Source organism: Rana temporaria, chromosome 8 (assembly GCF_905171775.1).
Source record: "Rana temporaria chromosome 8, aRanTem1.1, whole genome shotgun sequence".
NCBI classification, from domain to species: Eukaryota; Metazoa; Chordata; class Amphibia; order Anura; family Ranidae; genus Rana; species Rana temporaria.
The window spans coordinates 167,187,605-167,208,946 of NC_053496.1; the positions used below are offsets into that span (position 1 = coordinate 167,187,605).

The 21,342-nt window shown below is 47.4% G+C and overlaps 1 protein-coding gene across 1 annotated transcript in view; it reads right to left on the reverse strand.

Moving 5' to 3' along the window:
• The window catches only part of LOC120909931 (oocyte zinc finger protein XlCOF6.1-like), a 487,791-nt gene extending 469,963 nt beyond the window's left edge, over nucleotides 1-17,828 (reverse strand). Inside the window, exons 1-4 of the mRNA XM_040321748.1 lie at nucleotides 17,726-17,828; nucleotides 16,346-16,442; nucleotides 15,462-15,557; nucleotides 15,223-15,320 (exon numbers count right to left, since the gene is read on the reverse strand). The gene's annotated coding sequence lies outside the window, so the exon portion shown is untranslated. The remainder of the gene's footprint in view (nucleotides 1-15,222; nucleotides 15,321-15,461; nucleotides 15,558-16,345; nucleotides 16,443-17,725) is intronic.
• Between the last annotated feature and the right edge of the window lie 3,514 nt (nucleotides 17,829-21,342).

The window sequence follows — 21,342 nt, forward strand, 5'->3', positions numbered from 1 at the left end:
TCTTTTTAGCCATCTGTGGGGGTAATCCTTCCTAATGACCACAAGTGTAATGCCGCGTACATGTCCTAGAAAAAACAAAGTTTTTCTCTACGTGATTCTTGTCAAGCCTGCCTTGCATACACACGATCGTGGAAAAAAAACGTCTATGTGCCCATCAGTACCACCTATCAATGCCCATCAGTGCCCACCAGTGCTGCATATTAGTGCCTCATCATCAGTGCTCATTAGTTGCACCTCATTGGTGCCCATCTGTGCCGCCTTATCAGTGCGGCCTCATTAACGCCCATCAGTGAAGGGGGAAAAATTACTTATTTACAAAATGTTATAACAAAAACAAAGAAAAAACTTTTTTTTTTTATTTGTTTAGCAAAAAAAAAAACCTGGAGGTGATCAAATACCACCAAAAGAAAGCTCTATTTGTGTGAACAAAATGCTAAAACATTTATTTGGGTACAGCATTGCATGAGCGTACAATTGTCATTTAAAGTGTGACAGCGCTGAAAGCTGAAAATTGGTCTGGGCAGAAAGGGGGGGAAAGTGCCCAGTATTGAAGTGGTTAATCCTATAGAAGATTTATGTAGGGATCTGAAACTTCTATTTGCCAAACCTTATGCCGCGTACACACGACCGTTTTTCGGGTTGTAAAAAAATTACGTTTTTTGCTCAGAAGCAAGTTATGAGACGGGAGCGCTCGTTCTGGTAAAACTAGGGTTCGTAATGGAGTCAGCAAATTCATCACGCTGTAACAGACTGAAAAGCGCGAATCGTCTTTTACTAACGCAAAAGCAGCCCCAAGGGTGGCGTCAACCGAATAGAACTTCCCCTTTGTAGTGCCGTCGTACGTGTTGTACGTCACCGCGCTTTGCTAGAGCATTTTTTTTCACGATCGTGTGTAGGCAAGGCCGGTTTAACGATCAGGTTGAAAAAAACTTAGGGCCAGATTCATAGAAGAAATACGCCAGAGTATCTACTGATACTCCGGCGTATTTTCAAATTTGCCGCGTCGTATCTTAATTTGTGATTCACAAACAAGATACGACGGGATTTGGCAAAGATCCGACAGGCTTATGGCTTCGTACGCCTTCGGATCTTAGGCTGCAATACTTTGGCAGCCGCTGAGTGGAGTTTGCGTAGTTTTTCAATGTCGGGTATGCAAATTAGCTTTTACGGCGATCCACGAAGCTACTCACGTGCGTTACGTTGTCGTTACGTTGTCACAAACACATCGGGGCGCCGTAATTTCGCAAAGCACGTCGGGAAATTTACTAACGGAGCATGCGCAGAACGTTCAGCGCGGGAGCGCGCCTAATTTAAATGGTACACGCCCCATTTGAATTAGGCGGGCTTGCGCCGGACGGCTTTACGTTACACCGCCATAGGTTTACACGCAAGCACTTGCGCTGAAAACTTACGGCGGTGTAACGTAAAGACGATACGTTACGCCGCCGCGATTCTTTCTGAATCTGGCCCTTCGTTTTTTCTAGACCATTAAAAATGTCATTTTTTACAACCCGAAAAACAGTCGTGTGTACACGGCATTAGGTACGGAGAAGATCTGTAAAGAAGAGAGGACCAAAATCCCTCCTGAGATGTGTGAAAACCTGGTAACCAACTACAAGAAACGTCTGACCTCTGATTGCCAACAAGGGTTTCTCCACCAACTACTAAGTCATGTTTTGCTTGGGGATCAAATACTTTTACTCACTGAACTGCAACTCCATTTATAGCATTTTTATCATGTGTTTTTTTTGGATTTTTGGTTGATATTCTGTCTTTATCATTTAAAATACACCTATGATAACAATTATAGACAAGGCAAACTTACAAAATCTGCAGGGGATCAAATAATATTTTTCCCCACGTTATAGTAATTTTTACCAAGGGTTCCCTGTGACCTGAATGTTATTTTAAGGGTTTCCTCGTTGAAAAGTTCAGACAGTCTGAAAGCAAACAGCCTATGCGGTGTCCACTCCCTGAAAAACTCATAATAGTCTATGATGCCAGTGTCCTGGGTGCACCCTGTATAAAGTGATTATCGTAGAAAAAAGATTTTAAATAGATATGAAATCAAAGAAACAGTATTAAATATTATGAACATAGAAAATTGACTCAAACCCATTACAGTATAGTTTGCCAATTGAACTCCAGCCAAACACCCAACTGCACAGACAAAATACATGCATAGGAACGGTTTTACTTTCTGGGGGAGTGGGGACCGATCTTATCCCTAGCACCGCTGAGCTCCGACGAGTGTGGCCGAGTAACATAGCAGATCCCGTCTTCTGGAGCCTGCAGCACCTATGGTGGACGTCCCACTGGTCCAATGCCGGGACCGTGGGATGTGTGACGTCCATCATAGGCACTGCAAAGCTCCAGAAGGCGGGAATTACAATACCCCCTTGCCACATCAGTATGAGATCCCCGCTTTTTGGGTGGGCAGCTCTTCTCCTATTGCTGCCTGCTGTGATGAAGATGGGCATGCCGTACACCGAACACCACGGCTGAGCTGCAGGACACATGAAGTCTGTCTCCTAGTCAGGTAGGTCAGTGTATGTATGTCAGGTAGGTCAGTGTATGTATGTCAGCGGGGCTGGACTGGGACAAAAATGTGGCCCTGGACTTCATCCAGACTGGCCCACTTTGACAGGTCTCGACCATGGTGGCCGGACAACTCCCGCATCCCGGCCACCCAAGCCCCCTCTCCCTCTTCACTAGCCACTAGCCGTTCTACTTTATTAGAGTAGAACGGCTGGTACTGGTATTTTTATAGGCAGTACCAGTGGGGAATCAGTTCGGTGCCCCCCCCTTATGGGACAAGATTCAGCAGAAGTGAGAAACTCCCAGGTCATAGCTGTTAAGTTGGCTGTCTGTCCCCTCCCACATGCTCCTCTGGTCCTCCCCCTGCTTCTCTGCTCCCCCCAGGTGAGTGCTGTGGAGAGGGAAATGAGGTGAGCGCTGAGGGAAGGGAGAGACAGAGGAGCGGAGGGGGGCGGCGGTCCGCTGTCACTAAAGCCGGCCCACTGAGCCATCGGCCCATCGGGAAACTCCCTGTAGTCCCAAAGGCCAGTCCATCCCTGTATGTCAGTGTATGTATGTCAGGTAGGTCAGTGTATGTATGTCAGGTAGGTCAGTGTGTGTATGTCAGGTAGGTCAGTGTATGTATGTCAGGTAGGTCAGTGTATGTATGTCAGGTAGGTCAGTGTATGACTGTCAGGTAGGTCAGTGTATGTATGTCAGGTAGGTCAGTTTATGTATGTCAGGCAGGTCAGTGTATGTGTCAGGTAGGTCAGTGTAGGTAGGTCAGTGTATATAAGTCAGTGTATGTATGTCAGGTAGGTCAGTGTATGTATGCAAGGCAGGTGAGTGTATGTGTCAGGTAGGTCACACAACCCCACCGCCCAGCCAGAAAACTCTGCACCGTCCCCCCCCCGTCCCCCCCCGGTGCCAACCTCGGCCTTTGGACTGAAGCCCCTGGGCTTTTTGCCACCTAGCAACCCCCCTGGCAGCAGACCTGATTTTTATCTGCTGCAGTTAAGTAGCAGTCTCTGCCAGGCTTTGACTGGAAAGCAAAAAGAGAAGCAACAGACTGATGAGCTCATGTCCGTCACTCTTTCCTCCCATCAATATGCCCCTTGTCAGCACAAGAGTACTGCATGCAGCACAGCTTACTGTTTTTTGTGCTGCTTCTGCCTCCCACAGTCTGAGCTCTGCTTTAGCAAAGGGCTAAAATGAAGTTAAATGTAGATACGTACACTGCTTGCCGTTAGAACTTTGCCACTATTTGTGTCTTTTTATTTCTGCCTGGAGCTTTAATCACAGCATGCTTGAGCCTTACATTGCTTACCAACCTCCTTGAGTTTGCATATCTCCCCATTCCACCCTCCTCCCTATTTTTACCTCAGAATTATATTTCTTATGGACGTTCCATAGGTGGTTTGCATGTAAAAGTGTTATCTTCCTCTGTTGTTTTTTTTTTGTTTTTTTTTATTGTCAATAAAATGTGTAAAACACAAAATGGAAACAATGCCAGTATTTTGGGCCCTTTTTATGTATTTTGTGTACATTTTCCTGATCCCCTAGATCCAGCAAAGTATCAGTATCCATGCAGTGAGAAAAATAAATCATGGCAATAAAGACAATGGGCCTTACTCCTAGACACACTCCTAAACCTTGTGGACAGCCTTCCCAGAAGAGTTGAAGGTGTTATAGCTGCAAAGGGTGAGCCAACTCAATATTGAACCCAACGGACCAAGACAGGGATGCCATTAAAGTTCTTGGCCTAGATTCACGTAGGGCGGCATTTCGTTGTGCGGGCGTAGCGTATCTTATTTACGCTACGCTGCCGCTACTTAGAGAGGCAAGTGCTGTATTCACAAAGCACTTGCGTCATAAGTTACGGCGGCGTAGCGTAAATCGGCCGGCGTAAGCGCGCGTAATTCAAATGTGGAAGAGGTGGGCGTGTTTTATGTAAATTAAGCATGACCCCACGTAAATTACGCTTCGAACGAACGGCGCATGCGCCGTCCGTGGACGTATCCCAGTGCGCATGCGTCGGATAGAAAGCCTAAGATACGTTGAACACTGTCTACGACGTGAACGTAACTTACGCACAACCCTATTCGTGTACGACTTACGTAAACGGCGTAAAAAAGATACGCCTGTTTCAATGTCCATACCTTGCATGGGCTGTGCCACCTAGAGACCAGCTTTATCTTTACGCCGGCGTACGTCTTACGTAAACGGCGTAACTAATTGCGACAGGCGTACGTACGTTCGTGAATCAGCGTATCTTGCTCATTTACATATTCAACGCGGAAATCAACGAAAGCGCCACCTAGCGGCCAGCGTAAATATGCACCCCAAGAAACGACGGCATAGGAGACTTACGCCGCTCGTATCTTGGCCAAATCTATGCGTAACTGATTCTATGAATCAGGCGCATAGATACGCCTGCGGTGTATCTGGAGATACGCTGTCGTAAGTCTTTGAGAATCTGGCCCCATGTATGTAAAGGCAGATGTCCCAATACTTTTGGTAATATAGTGTATATATGCATTTTTTTTGCATAATGGAGTGCTAGAACCCCTATCAAGATTTTACTGTTGTCTGTGTTCCCACTAAGCACATTTCTCTCACTTCCTGTTCCTGGCAGCAGGAAAACAGGAAGTGAGGGGAAAAGTACCCACCAGGAACACCAAAATTAAAAATACTTATTTAGTAGAGCAGAAAATGGTTAACAGACCCCCAGGATTATTTTTTTTGCGGTCTGTAACCCCATAAAAGCGGTTTGCCTTTCCTTCCTGTACTAAAAATTGATGCCACCTTAGAAGGAAAGTCATAGGAAACTGCAGACAGTAGCAAAACCATTTTCCTGATGCCATCATCGGTGAGGGAACCAGGAAGTGAAGCGTTGCGGCTTCACTGCCCGGTTTCCTACTGCGCATGCGCGAGTTACGCTGCGCCGGCCTCACTGTTCCCCACTGTGTTATGGGAGCCGTGTGTTTCCCAGAACACAACGGGGGGGACGGGAAGTGGCGTAATGCCCGCAGTTTCCCGCAGAGTCTATGCCCGGAAGTGGGTGCAAATACCTGTCTTAGACAGGTATCTGCACCCCCCTCCCCTCTAAAAGGTGCCAATTGTGGCACCGGAGGGGGGGGGGGAGGAATCCGATGAGCGGAAGTTCCACTTTAGGGTGGAGCTCCGCTTTAAGTAAAGTTTGATTATACATTTTAGCCCTCCCGTTTAGCTTGTTCTTTATCACAAGTATGCTGCCATGCTGGCGTCAGGAAAATGGAAAATTGTATCAAATACTTATCGGAATTTTCCTTTCTTGACGCCAATCCATGGTAGAGAATGGGGAGGTAGCTCTAGCTTTCCTTTTTTAGATTTTAAACAGGTCTGGTGGGTGGGGATAGGGGCGGAGCTATATTACACGTATGACGCCATGGATTGGCGTCAGGGAAGAAAAATTACGATAAGTATTTGACACAAATTTCCTTTTCTTGTACAGTGCGTGAGGATAGAATTCTTGGGGTAGATTCAGAGAACAATTACGCCGGCGTATCCATAGATACGCCGCGCAATTGCTAAGCTGCGCCGGCGTATCTACTTTCTGTATTCAGAAAGCTAGATACGCCGACATTAGCCTAAGATACGACTGGCATAAGTCTCTTACGCCGTCGTATCTTAGGGTGCATTCTCACGCTGGCCGCTAGGTGGCGCTCCCGCATGTTTTCAGCGTAGAGTATGCAAATTACCTACTTACGCCGATTCACAAACGTACGTGCGCCCGGCGTTCGTTTTTTACGTTGTTTGCGTTAAGGCTTTTTCGGCGTAACGTTGTTCCTGCTATTAGGAGGCGCAGCCAATGTTAAGTATGGACGTCGTTCCCGCTTCGAAATTTTAATTTTTTACGTCGTTTGCGTAAGTCGTTCGCGAATAGGGTTGGACGTAATTTACGTTCACGTCGAAACCAATACGTCGCTGCGCCGTACTTGGAAGCAATGCACACTGGCATATGTACACGGACGGCGCATGCCACATTTGAATTACGCGCGCTTACGCCGGCCCCTTTTACGCTACGCCGCCGCAACTTACGGAGCAAGTGCTTTGTGAATACAGCACTTGCTCCTGTAAGTTACGGCGGCGTAGCGTAAAGACCATACGCTGCGCCGCCGTATCATTGCGCGCCCCTACCTGAATCTACCCCCTTGGGTTTTATTGCAGCTTGGTGACCCCATTAACCCTCAATTCCTGTTCTGGAGTCACCAGAACAGGAAGTGAGGGGAAGAAGCGCCTCAAAAGGTATAATAGAGTCAATATAAACCTAGTAGTAGTTCTAACTTTTCCCTACTCAACCTAAAACTTCTAATTTATTCAACAAATCAAAGATGTGTTAAAATAAAATTAGGACAAAAAAAGTTCTTTCAATTTTTAATTCTGTTTTTGTCATGGAATACAAGGTGAGAGATGAGATAGTCTCTCCGTGAAAAACGTTTCCCGCACTGGGAACAGGCATATGGGCATTCCCCAGTGTGGGTCCTCTCATGCAATACAAGCGTCCCCTTCTGGGCAAAACATTTGCCACATTCGGAACATGAATATGGCTTCTCCCCCGTGTGAACCTTCTCATGTCTAATGAGAGTGGACTTCTGAGTAAACCGTTCACCACATTCAGAGCACGAATAGGGCTTCACCCCCGTGTGAGTCCTCTGGTGCGCAAACAGATTCCCTGTCCGGTTAAACCTTTTGCCGCATTCCGAGCAGGAAAATGGCTTCTCCGACGTGTGTGTCCTCTCATGTATGACGAGGTAAGAGCGTTCTGTAAATGACATCCCGCATTCCAAACAAGAATACGGCCTCTGGCCCGTGTGAACTTTCTTGTGTCTATTAAGAGCCGAGATTCGCGGAAAACACTTCCCGCACTCGGCGCAGGAATACGGCTTTTCCCCTGTGTGAATTTTCAGGTGCCTGACGAGTTGGTCTTTCCAGGAAAAACATTTGCCGCATTCAGGGCAAGAATACGGTTTCTCCATGGTGTGCGTTTTCTTATGCGAGATAAGGGTTTCTCTCTCTGTAAAACATTCACCGCAGTCAGGACAGGAGAGCGGATTCACGATTGGGTGGGTTGTCTGGTGTCGGACAAGTTGGACCTTCCAAGCAAAGCTTTTCCCACATTCGGAGCAGGGGAAGGGCTTCTCTCCCGAGTGAGTCCTCTGATGGGACATAAGATTCCCCTTTCTGTTAAAACGCTTCCCACATACGGAACAACAATAGGTCTTCCCCTCTGTGCGAGTTGGCTTTGGTGAGGTACGCTCTCCTTTCCGGGTAAAACATTTGCCAGGCTTAGAACTTTGGAAGGGTTCTCTCCTTCCACGAGGTGTATGGTTGGGGAGGGAACGGGAGCGTTTAGGAAAACGAAGGCCAAGTGTAGCGGGATCACTTGATGGACCTTTGCTAAGAAGTGCTTGATGGACATTTGGGGTAACAGGGTCTTCTTCTGAAGAACTAGAGGTAACATCATCTTCTATGTCATCATCTTCTATGTCCTCATCAAACACCATGGAACGCTTACTGTACATTCTATATCGTCCATCTGGTGAAGATAAGAAACAAAAAAGACTGTGAATGCTGGACAGCTAAACATAGACAAGCCCCTTTGCCCTGGGACAGCAGAACCAGGAATCAATGGAACACTTACTACTAGACATGTGCACACTGAAATATTTTGTTTCGGAATTTTGGTTTCGTCTGAAAAATACATAGGGCCATATTCTCCTAGATTTGCGGCGGGGGGCGAAGCGTAAGCCATTTACACTACGCCGCCGCAACTTACTGGAGCAAGTGCCATATTCCTCAAGCACTTGCTCCGTAGTTTGCGGAGGCGGAGTGTAAAAGGCCCGGCGTATCCCCGCGTATTTCAAAGGGGGCGGCTTATATTTAAATTAAGCGCGCCCCCGTTTCGATCGAACTGCGCATGCGCCGGGTTAAAAATTGCCCAGTGCGCATGCTCCAGTTCTCGGCGGAAAACGTCAATGACGCCGACGTGTGCGTCATTGACGTAAAGTCGTATTCAAGAACGACTTAGTAAAACGACGTACCCGACGGGAAAAGACGACGCGGACCCGACGCCATACTTAACATGGCCTACGTGGGACTGGCGTAAGGTTATCCCTCATATAGCAGGGGTAACCTTACGCAAACGACGTAAGCAACGGTTACGCGACGCAATTTCGTTCGGGAATCGGCGTATCAGGCTCATTTGCATAAACAAATGAGACCTGAATGTAAACGCCACCTAGCGGCCGGCGGGGGAATTACATTTAAGATCCGACAGTGTAAAGTGACTTACACATGTCGGATCTTCAGCGTATCTATGCGAAAATGATTCTAGGAATCACTCGCATAGATACGCGGGTCAAAAAAAGAGAGATACGACGGAGTTTCCTGAGATACTCCGTCGTAACTCTTCTGAGAATATGGCCCAGAAAATTTAGTTACTCCAGAAATTTGTTTTTATTTATTTTGTTTCGTTAAAAAAATGCATTCGTTCGAAAATTCAAATTAAAGGACGAATCTGTCAATTGAAGGCTTATGGTGTCTGGCGGATGTTCTAAGGCTCCATACACACGATAGAATCCATCCGCTGAAAAATCCCAGCGAATGGGTTTCAGCGGATAGATCCTATGGTGTGTACACTCCAGCGGATCTGTTTCCGCGGATATTTATCCCCTGGGATGGATTCCAGCGGATAAATATTTTAAGACATGCTAAACAAATCTATCCGCTGGAATCCATCCCAACGGATGGATCCGCTGGTCTGTACAGACTCACCGGATCCATCCGTCCGAAGGGATCCCCCGCATGCGTCGTAATGATTCGACGCATGCGTGGAATTCCTTATATGACAGCGTCGCGCACGTCGCCGCGTCATAATCGCAGCGACGGCGCGACACGTCATCGCCAGAGGATTTTGGCGCGGATTTCGATTCGATGGTGAGTACACTCCATCGCATAGAAATACGCGCAAATCCTCAAGAGGATTTATCCGCGGATACGGTCCGCTGGACCGTATCTGCGGATAAATCCTCTCGTGTGTATGAGGCCTAAGTCTCTAAGAAGATTTGACAAAGCAGCTAAACTGTACGACGCCGCAATTTTACATTTCCGGTCAAATGCTCCGCCCACAAGCTATAGTAGAAATGTAATGTTGTATAACTAGTAATAATTATATTTATTATTACTAGTCAACCAACATTAGAATTCTTCTATAGCCTATGGGCGAAGCATTTGACCGTAAATGTCCGCTGGCGGCGATCGTATGTTTTTAGCTGCTTCGTTGAATCTTCATGTCTCTATAATGAGTATAGAATAGTTGGATCTAAGGTCCCCGAACCAAAGAGCCAAGGAAGAGGGGGGGCCCAATAGGACTATTGCGGTACAGGTACAATAATAAAAATAAAGATATGAATTTAAAACAAAGAATACATTTTATTTAAACATATAACAAAACAAAATTACAAACTTAAAATGGTGATAACCATGTACAAGACAAAAAGGGAGAAAGAAAGGCGCACCAGCCTCGTGTACTACCGTTTGGCAAATTTATTGGAATAATAAAAAAATAATGAAAACTACTCACAAACAGGGAATGATAAAAGACTTGTCAAACGATAATTGTAGTTAAAATACCCCTCAAACCACCTCCAGACTGGTGGCTCGAGGTGACAGAGACCTCTTCCTCAGAGCCCGACTGCTGGGCTCTGAGGAAGAGGTCTCTGTCACCTCGAAACGCGTCAGCCAGCAGCAACGCACCTCGCCACCCCCCCCCCTACAGTCTGGAGGTGGTTTGAGGGGTATTTTAACTACAATTATCGTTTGACAAGTCTTTTATCATTCCCTGTTTGTGAGTAGTTTTCATTATTTTTTTATTATTCCAATAAATTTGCCAAACGGTAGTACACGAGGCTGGTGCGCCTTTCTTTCTCCCTTTTTGTCTTCTATCAGGATTTCCCCATCCATGAAGGGCAGCAAGGCCTCTGTCACTACGTTTTTTTGGACATTTAAGGAGAACTGTATGTAGACATCTGACTGATTATCAAGGATCCCACTTGTGCGCAGGAGTTTGTGTTTTTTGTCAGTATAACCATGTACAACACCACTATAGAGGTCCCCGAAAGAATAAAGGATTTATATAGCGCCAATAGTTTGTGCTGCGCTTTACAACGTGAGGGCAGACAGTACAGTTACAATAGAATTGAATACAGGCGGAATCAGAGGGCCCTGCTCATTAGAGCTTACAATCTAAGAGGGAGGTTTAAGTGATATAAAAGGTAATAACTGTGGGGGATGACCTAATGGAGATAGTAAATAATGAGTAACCAGCAAGTTCTAACTCTTTTTCATTTTACTTGCACTAAAGTGTTCTGTTGCATTCTATCCTCTCTAGAGAAAACAACAGAGGATGCCAACTAAGTGCAGTATATAAGAAAATACTTTTTTTTTTTAATAATTAGAGGCAACTGACAAGGTGCATAATGATAAGAGCATGTAACCCACCCAGTGCAGTTAGCTGTTGAGCCTCAGTGTGTCTTCAGAAGCCAGGAAGCAGATGCTGCTGACAGGAGATGTGTAGTAGGACACCTGAAACAAAACAGGAAATCCTGGAGCCACCCTCAAACGCATGGACTGCACAAGACTGGAAGTGCCATCAGACCTGGAAGGGCCACAACGTGGGGAGCGTGGCTCCATGTTTCGGAGTGTAACTGCTCCTTTTTTAAGGGTCAAGAGGTGGCCACGCTCCCTGCGTTGCGGCCCTCCTAGGTGTGACGGTGATCTGCCGTGCTGGTTCCAGCTATCGTGGAAGTTCCAGCGCATGCGCAAACTAATGCGCTGAGATGGTTCCAGCTATCGGGAAAGTTCCTTCAAGGACTGCGCAGGCGCAAGCTTGCTGACGGAAATCCCCGAACCGCGGCCGGCATCCAGGGCAACGTAGATTTCGAGGTAAGTGGCCAGTCGGCCTCACGTCCTCGCTGCGCTCGGACGGCTCCCTCCGCTCGCTCGGCCTCCTGGCTCTTTTTTTAACATCCTCCAATCCACGGGAATGTTAAAGAATGAGCCTGGATGCCGGGCGAGGTTCGGAGATTTCCGTCGGGAAGTTTGCGCCTGCGCAGTCAGTGAAGGAACTTCCCCGTTAGGGGAACATTGAGGACAAGTCAACGGCACTTAGTTTTGTGCAGTCCATGCGCTCCAGGGTGGCTCAAGGATTTCTGGTTTAGTTTCTACACATCTCCTGACAGCGGCATTTGCTTCCTGGCTCCTGAAGACACACTGAGGCTCAACGGTTAACCACATTGCGTGGAAGACATGCTCTTATCCTCATGCACCTTGTGAGTTGCCCAGGGCCACTGATAAGGCAGTACTACTGGTTCAGTTGTACCGGGCTTGAGCACTGTCAGCTCAAAAGGGGGGCCCCGGGCAGCTAAAAAAAAAAAAACACACACTATAACACCCACTTGCTTATCAGGGTGTAACATTGCGTTTTCCTGGCAGGATAGCTAGGGTCCAAAAATGCCCGAGCTCATCCCTGCTATTTAGTTGTTGTCAAAAAAGTTCTTAAATGCTTTATAATACGTGTAAAAAGTTTAGAATATTATCATTATTACGTTTGTAATAAGTATAATATACATGATGATGCACATTCTAAGTAGGGATGCCTTATTTTAGAACTTTCCTGTCAATAAAGGGGCGAAATCTGTAGCTGCCTAATAGATACCTCGATAACTGACAGGGTCAGGGGCGGGGTCAAGGGGGCCCCATCAGGTAGGCAGAACGGGGGGGCACCATCAAGTAGGTTGTACGGTGCCCCATCAGGAATGCTATACGGGACCCCTACAGGTAGGCTGTACGGGGGCCCCTTCAGGTAAGCTGTACGAAGGCCCCTTCAGGTAGGCTGTACGGGGGCCCTTTCAGGTAGGCTGTACAAAGACCCATACAGGTAGGCTGTACGGGGGCCCCCTCAGGTAGGCTGTACGGGGGCCCCTTCAGGTAGGCTGTACGGGGGCCCCCCTACAGGTAGGCTGTACGGGGGTCCCTTCAGGTAGGCTGTACGGGGGTCCCTTCAGGTAGGCTGTACGGGGGCCCCCCTACAGGTAGGCTGTACGGGGGTCCCTTCAGGTAGGCTGTACGGGGGTCCCTTCAGGTAGGCTGTACGGGGGCCCCCCTACAGGTAGGCTGTACGGGGGTCCCTTCAGGTAGGCTGTACGGGGGTCCCTTCAGGTAGGCTGTACGGGGGTCCCTTCAGGTAGGCTGTACGGGGGCCCCTTCAGGTAGGCTGTACGAAGGCCCCTTCAGGTAGGCTGTACGAAGGCCCCTTCAGGTAGGCTGTACGGGGGCCCCTTCAGGTAGGCTGTACGAAGGCCCCTTCAGGTAGGCTGTACGGGGGCCCCTTCAGGTAGGCTGTACGAAGGCCCCTTCAGGTAGGCTGTACGAAGGCCCCTTCAGGTAGGCTGTACGAAGGCCCCTTCAGGTAGGCTGTACGAAGGCCCCTTCAGGTAGGCTGTACGAAGGCCCCTTCAGGTAGGCTGTACGAATGTAACCCACAAGTGAAAAATGGGCAAAAAGGCCTAGGCCACCCTTCTCTTTTACCTGTACTGGAGGTGCAGGACCTGACTGTGCTGTCTCATAGGGGTGTTTGGATCACAAAACAAGCAAAAAGAAAAGTGACTACCTGTGCCTATCTCTGTAGGAATTTTCTTCTTACACAGCTCACCGCCTTTCACATATAGCTCTTCTGCTTCTTCTTTCACTTTAATTTCAATCAGATTTTCATCCTAAATAACAGAAAACAGTAGAAATCAATTACCGTATATACTCGAGTATAAGCCGTCCCGAATATAAGCCGAGGCACTTAATTTTACCACAAAAAAAACAGGGAAAAATTATTGACTCGAGTATAAGCCTAGTGTGGGAAATGCAGCAGCTACTGTAAGTGGAAAAGAGGGTCAACAGTGCCCATCTGCAGCCTCACTGTGCCCATTTGCAGCCTCACTGTGTGTGCCCATCTGCAGCCTCAATGTACTCATTTGCAGCCTCGCTGTGCCCATTTACAGCCTCACTGTGCCCATCTGCAGCCTCACTGTGCCCATCTGCAGCCTCACTGTGTATGCCCATCTGCAGCCCCATGTACCTTTGATCTCCCGCTGTGTCATGCAACTGCAGTCGAAAAGAAAAAAAGATTGATTACTGTTGCCCTTGGATGGTAATCAACATCCTTAATAGACTAATATGCCACGTCCTAGTATTATGTAAATAGAAAACAATTCAGGGGGAATTGAAGGAAGAATGGATTTTGTAGGCACCTTTATGTAAAAGTACAAAATGTAAAGTTTCACAAAGAAATAACATCTCAATACATAAAAATAGAGAAGGAAAAAATGTTAATAGAAACAATACAATACAATATTGGGAACACCCATTGACCTAACAGGAGCTACCGTATTTATCGGGGTATTGCGCGCTCCGGCGTATAGCATTCCTGTAAAAAAAATTTTCCATCGGCAGCCTCGTCGGGTCCGGCGTCTGTCTGCGGCTTCGGTGGTGTCCTCCTCGTTGGGTCCGGCATCCGTCTGCGGCTTCGGAAGTCTCCTCCTCGTCGGGTCCGGCGTCTGTCTGCGGCTTCGGTGGTGTCCTCCTCGTCGGGTCCGGTGTCTGTCTGTGGCTTCGGTGGTGTCCTCCCGGCTTCTCCCGCGCTGTTACCCGTCGAATCGCCGCTTCCCACGCTCAGTTTGAATGCCTGCACCGACATATACCATCGTGCAGTACACGCAGCTACATTCGACTAGGCTCGGCTTCGCTCGTGCTCACGCTCTGTGACGTTTATGCGTGAGCACGAGCGAAGCCGAGCCTGGCCGAATGTAGCCGAGTGTACTGCACTCGGTATATGTCGGCGCAGGCATTCAAACTGAGCGCGGGAAGCGGGTATCGGCGTATATCGCGCACCCACGATGTTCCCCTTATTTTAAGGGGAAAAAAGTGCGGGGTATACGCCGATAAATACGGTACTCAATAATGATGTAAGTAATTGGCTATAGAGATGTCTCTATAGTAACTGCCTATATTGAGTATAAGTATCTCCCCGATAGGAGGTCCACCGGATCCACAATGAAAGACTTGTGCTCTACATGTTTCGCGATATTCGATCGCTTCATCAGGAGCCTCAAAGTTTTTTGATGCGGCTTTAAACGAGTTTATAGAGCTGCCCACCCCCGTATGGTGCAGTGCTAGTTGACTGATATGGTACACCCCTAAAGGAAGTGGGGTGAAGACCCGGATGATGGAAAAATTGGACCCACAAACGTTGCAGCGAGGCAAAATGTGGGAATGCGCCAGGTAACTTGGACGAGCGTGCCAAATCTGGGGTTAAAGATATAAAAAATAAATAAAAATAATCTGCAGTGTCACGCATAGATCTTATACTGGTCTCCAGGTCACTCCTCCCCAGACTGACGAATGTGGGCTTCTCTTCAAGATCACTTTCCGATCACTGCCCTTACTGGGCTGAGCTCTCCTTGCCACATGCCCGCCCACCAACAACGTGGCGTCTGAACCCTTTTTGGTAAAAAAAAATTATCTGCAGTCAAAACTGCCACCGGATCAGAGTCCAATTTCATACATTATATCCGTGATTTTTCATTCGACCTACAAATGTATCACTTTATCTACCTGATCCTCCTGAGGGATCTCCTGATGTTCCTGTGTGGAGTCCCGGGAATACAGAGGACGGGGACATCTCTCTGGGGGATTTCTGTTACTGGATCCATCTGTAGGAAACAAAAATGTACCTAGGTGTAATTGTAACACTAACTGAATGTATTGATAGGAAATTTACATAATTTACATAACTAAATAGCTGATGAAAAGTGTCGTCTTTGAAGCTGTGCTGAATTGAATTTTTATCTCACCTGTGCTGATCTCTAGAAGAATTTCCTCCTCTTTAATTCTCACATGTTCTTCTTCCTCCTCCTCAGATTTTACATCATTCTGAGGGTCTCCGGGATCTGTGAATAAAGATGAGAGTGAAGCCCCCTGTACTGAGTTGTATGAGAGACCCCAGAGAGTGTGGGGGGGGGGGGGGGGGGAGACTGGTCACGTCTCTTGGCTGGTAACACACTTTGGCCCAGATTCAAGAAGCAATTGCGCCCATGTAACCATGAGTTACACGGCGCAATTGCTTACTTGCTCCTTTGTAACGAGTGCTCCTGATTCAGAGAACTCGTTACACCGGCTGCAGCCTAAAATCTGCGCGGCGGGATCATTTAACTTGCGCGCGCTTACGCCGGGCAAATTTGCCGGCGCGCCCTTGCAAGTTAACGGAGCTACTGCTCCGTGAATCGAGGGCAGCGCAAAATATTTGCGTGGGCGCAGGGCAAAATCGTTGCCCTGTGCCCATGCAAATAAAGCGCAAGCTATGCTGAATCTGGGCCAATGACATGATGTGAGGAGGAGATCCTGAGTCTAATAGAGGCTGATGGCTCCTGACTCCCCCACTGGGCACATACGGTCTCCCCATTACTGTCTACTGACAGAGGAGGGAGAAGAAGAGATTGTTGTAGTGACTGAACAAGGAGGATCTGGGACTCTTCTCTGGATTGAGATTGCATTCACACCTGAGGGACGCAACGCGTTTGGCACCAAAGTAGCTTATTTGTCTTTTTTGGCACGTGAAGTCAAGTGCATTTTTGCAGTTTTTTTTTTATTTGGGGTGCCTTTAAAAATTAAGAGATTGTTGTAATGACTGAACAAGGAGAATCTGGGACTCTTCTCTGGATTTAGCGTTTATACTCACCTGTGCTGATCTCTGGAGGGATCTCTTCCTCCTTAAACAGATCATCATCACTCACATCTTCCTCATCTTCAACTTTAACAATATTTAGGCTTTCATCCTGGAAAACACACAATTATTTGCAATGTTATATGTATTACAATTTAAAATCAAAAGCAAAATAATATAATTTGTATTACTAAAGGCAAAACTTTTTTTATATATTTTTTTCGGTTTTGGACAGAGTGGAGAGGGATTAGAACTTCTGTCTACAGCTGTATATGTGTCTATTCTACAGTACTTTATTTCATTATACTGTACAAACTCCAATATAAAAAAAAAATAACTTCTGTCTAACACACGGGCTGGTCTAGGAGGAGGGCGGGACTTTTATCACAGCGTGCCCGACCCTTTCACAGTGAGCTCCGTGACACAGCAGGAGCAGGAGATGCCCGATGTGCGGAATGCACACACTGACTGGTGAGGGTACATTGTTTGGCACAGTAAGGCTGCAATGATGGTGAAGGGGGCTGTAATGATGGTGAGGGGGGGCTGTAATGAGGGTGAGGGGGGGGCTGTAATGATGGTGAGGGGGGCTGTAATGATGGTGAGGGGGGCTGCAATTAGGGCACAGTAAGGCTGCAATGATGGTGAAGGGGGCTGTAATGATGGTGAGGGGGGGCTGTAATGATGGTGAGGGGGGGCTGTAATGATGGTGAGGGGGGGCTGTAATGATGGTGAGGGGGGACTGTAATGATGGTGAGGGGGGCTGCAATGATGGTGAGGGGGGGCTGTAATGATGGTGAGGGGGGTTGTAATGATGGTGAGGGGGGACTGTAATGATGGTGAGGGGGGACTGTAATGATGGTGAGGGGGGACTGTAATGATGGTGACGGGGGGGGCTGTAATGATGGTGAAGGGGGGCTGTAATGATGGTGAGGGGGGCTGCAATGAGGGCACAGTAAGGCAGCAATGATGGTGAGGGAGGCTGCAATTAGGGCACAATAAGGCGGCAGTGATGGTGAGGCGACAATGATGGGCAAGGTGAGGCGGCAATGATTGGCACGGGTTGCGGAACTTTCAGTTTTTTTCTGGTGGGGGGCGGCATTGAAGGACCCAGCCTTGTGGCGGCAAAGGGAGTAAATCCGGACCTGCCCAGAACAGTGATAAAGGGGAAATCTTCCAATGGAGACACTAGTTCTAGTGACAACCAAGAATTCCCTCACATTGGATTTCCTCTCACTTCCTTTTTTGGTCCGAGAGACAGGAAGTGAAGGGAAATCTCCCCAATGGTAACGCAGATGGCAAAATAAACTGTCGGGTTATAATCCTCCTCTCTTACTCTATCCAAAATAAAAAGGTTTTGCATTTAATTCTACTTTAAGACCCCTAATTCCCATCTACCTGATCCTCCTGAAGGATCTCCTGATGTTCCTGTGTGGAATCCCGGGAATACAGAGGACGGGGACATCTCTCTGGGGGATTTCTGTCACTGGATCCATCTGTAGGAAACACACACTGACTGAATACATTGTTTCTATTAGCCAGATTCAGAGAGACTGGCTTAATGTTGAGGCGGCGTAGCGTATCGCATATACGATACGCCGCCGTAAGTCAGAGAGGCAAGTGCTGTATTCACAAAGCACTTGCCTCCTAAGTTACGGCGGCGTAGCGTAAATGGGTCAGCCTAAGCGCGCCTAATACAAATGTGGAACAGGGGGGCGTGTTTTATGTTAATGACTGGTGAACCGACGTGCACATGCGCCGTTCGTGAAAGAATCCCAGTGCGCATGTGTCGGATAGAATGCCTAAGATACGTCGAACACTGCCTACGACGTGACGTAACTTACGCACAGCCCTATTCGTGGAAGACTTACGCAAACGACGTAAAAAGATAGGCCTGTTCCGACGTCCATACCTTGCATGGGCTGCGCCACCTAGGGAGCAGCTTTATCTTTACACCGGCGTATCTCTTACGTAAACGGCGTAACTAATTGCGACGGGCGCACGTATCGTGCTCATTTGCATATTCAACGCGGGAAAACAACGGAATCACCACCTAGCGGCCAGCGTAAATATGCACCCTAAGATACGACGGCGTAGGAGACCTACGCCGCTCGTATCTTAGCCTAATTTAAGCGTATCTGGTTTCCAGAATACGCCTAAATTTACGACGGCGTAGATTCAGAGTTACGACGGCGTATCTACTGATACGCCGGCGTAACGGTCTCTGAATCCAGCTATATGTCTTTATATCAGAGGATGTGTATCTAGGGGGATCCTCAATACTCTTCTCTCCTTTACAAGAAATGAAAGTCTCCTCTTACCCGGAGATGTGAGGGGCGGCCGCTTCTCCATCATGATGACCTGGTACAGATCCTTATGTCCTTCTATATACTCCCACTCCTACTAGAAGAAATAGTGACATTCTGACACACACACAATGATACACTCCACCATGCAGACATATTCCTCCCACTACAGGAAATGTCCTACAATTCCAGGCACAAGAAATGAAAGTCTCCTCTTACCCGGTGATGTGAGGGGCGGCCGCTTCTCCATCATGACGTCCTTCTACAGATCCTTGTGTCCTTCTATATACTCCCACTCCTCTGTATTTCTCACTTTGTATTTGGCATATGGTCTGCTTCCAAAGCTCACGCTGCAACAGAAATGAATACAATTTAACCACTTAAGCCCCGAGCCTCTTTCTGAGATTTGTTGTTTACAAGTTAAAACGTTTTTTTCATCATCATCCCCAGTGTCTTAACCCCCAGTTCCATCACCCCCAGTGTCTTCACTCCAGTATCATCATCATCACCCCCAGTGTCTTCACTCCAGTATCATCATCATCACCCCCAGTATCTTCACTCCAGTATCATCATCATCACCCCCAGTGTCTTCACCCCCAGTGCCATCATCCCTAGTTAGGGTTTTCCTACTTTTTCTTTAGGCCAAACCTGAACACTTTAGCAGCGCACAGAAAAAAAAATAATAAGCATACACTATAGGATTGTAACAGACCCAATGTCACCCTAGTGTCATCATCTTCAGTGCCATCATCCCCAGTGTCTTCATTCAATGTCACCCTAGTGTCATCATCTCCAGTGTCATCACCCCTAATGTCACCATTACCAGTGTCTACACCCAATGTCACCCCAGTGTCATCATCCCTAATGTCATCATTACCAGTGTCTTCACCTAATGTCATCTTTACCAGTGTCTACACCCAATGTCACCCCAGTGTCATCATCCCTAATGTCATCATTACCAGTGTCTACACCCAATGTCACCCCAGTGTCATCATCCCTAATGTCATCATTACCGGTGTCTTCACCCAATGTCACCCCAGTGTCATCATCCCTAATGTCATCATTACCAGTGTCTTCACCCAATGTCACCCCAGTGTCATCATCTCCAGTGCCATCATCCCCAATGTCTTCACCCAATGTCACCCCAGTGTCATCATCCCTAATGTCATCATTACCAGTGTCTACACCCAATGTCACCCCAGTGTCATCATCCCTAATGTCATCATTACCGGTGTCTACACCCAATGTCACCCCAGTGTCATCATCCCTAATGTCATCATTACCAGTGTCTACACCCAATGTCACCCCAGTGTCATCATCCCTAATGTCATCATTACCGGTGTCTTCACCCAATGTCACCCCAGTGTCATCATCCCTAATGTCATCATTACCAGTGTCTTCACCCAATGTCACCCCAGTGTCATCATCTCCAGTGCCATCATCCCCAATGTCTTCACCCAATGTCACCCCAGTGTCATCACCCCTAATGTCATCATTACCAGTGTCTTCACCCAATGTCATCCCTAATGTCATCATTACCAGTGTCTTCACCCAATGTCACCCAATGTCACCCCAGTGTCATCATCCCTAATGTCATCATTACCAATGTATTCACCCAATGTCACCCCAGTGTCATCATCCCTAATGTCATCATTACCAGTGTCTTCACTCAATGTCACCCCAGTGTCATCATCCCTAATGTCATCATTACCAGTGTCTTCACCCAATGTCACCCCAGTGTCATCATCCCTAATGTCATCATTACCAGTGTCTTCACCCAATGTCACCCCAGTGTCATCATCCCTAATGTCATCATTACCAGTGTCTACACCCAATGTCACCCCAGTGTCATCATCCCTAATGTCACCATTACCAGTGTCTTCACCTAATGTCACCCCAGTGTCATCATCCCTAATGTCATCATTACCAGTGTCTTCACCCAATGTCACCCCAGTGTCATCATCCCTAATGTCATCATTACCAGTGCCTTCACCCAATGTCACCATCCCTAATGTCATCATTACCAGTGTCTTCACCCAATGTCTCCCCAGTGTCATCATCCCTAATGTCATCATTACCAGTGCCTTCACCCAATGTCACCATCCCTAATGTCATCATTACCAGTGTCTTCACCCAATGTCTCCCCAGTGTCATCATCCCTAATGTCATCATTACCAGTGTCTTCACCCAATGTCACCCCAGTGTCATCATCCCTAATGTCATCATTACCAGTGTCTTCACCTAATGTCACCCCAGTGTCATCATCCCTAATGTCATCATTACCAGTGTCTTCACCCAATGTCACCCCAGTGTCATCATCCCTAATGTCACCATTACCAGTGTCTTCACCTAATGTCACCCCAGTGTCATCATCCCTAATGTCATCATTACCAGTGTCTTCACCCAATGTCTCCCCAGTGTCATCATCCCTAATGTCACCATTACCAGTGTCTTCACCTAATGTCACCCCAGTGTCATCATCCCTAATGTCATCATTACCAGTGTCTTCACCCAATGTCACCCCAGTGTCATCATCCCTAATGTCATCATTACCAGTGCCTTCACCCAATGTCACCATCCCTAATGTCATCATTACCAGTGTCTTCACCCAATGTCTCCCCAGTGTCATCATCCCTAATGTCATCATTACCAGTGTCTTCACCCAATGTCACCATCCCTAATGTCATCATTACCAGTGTCTTCACCCAA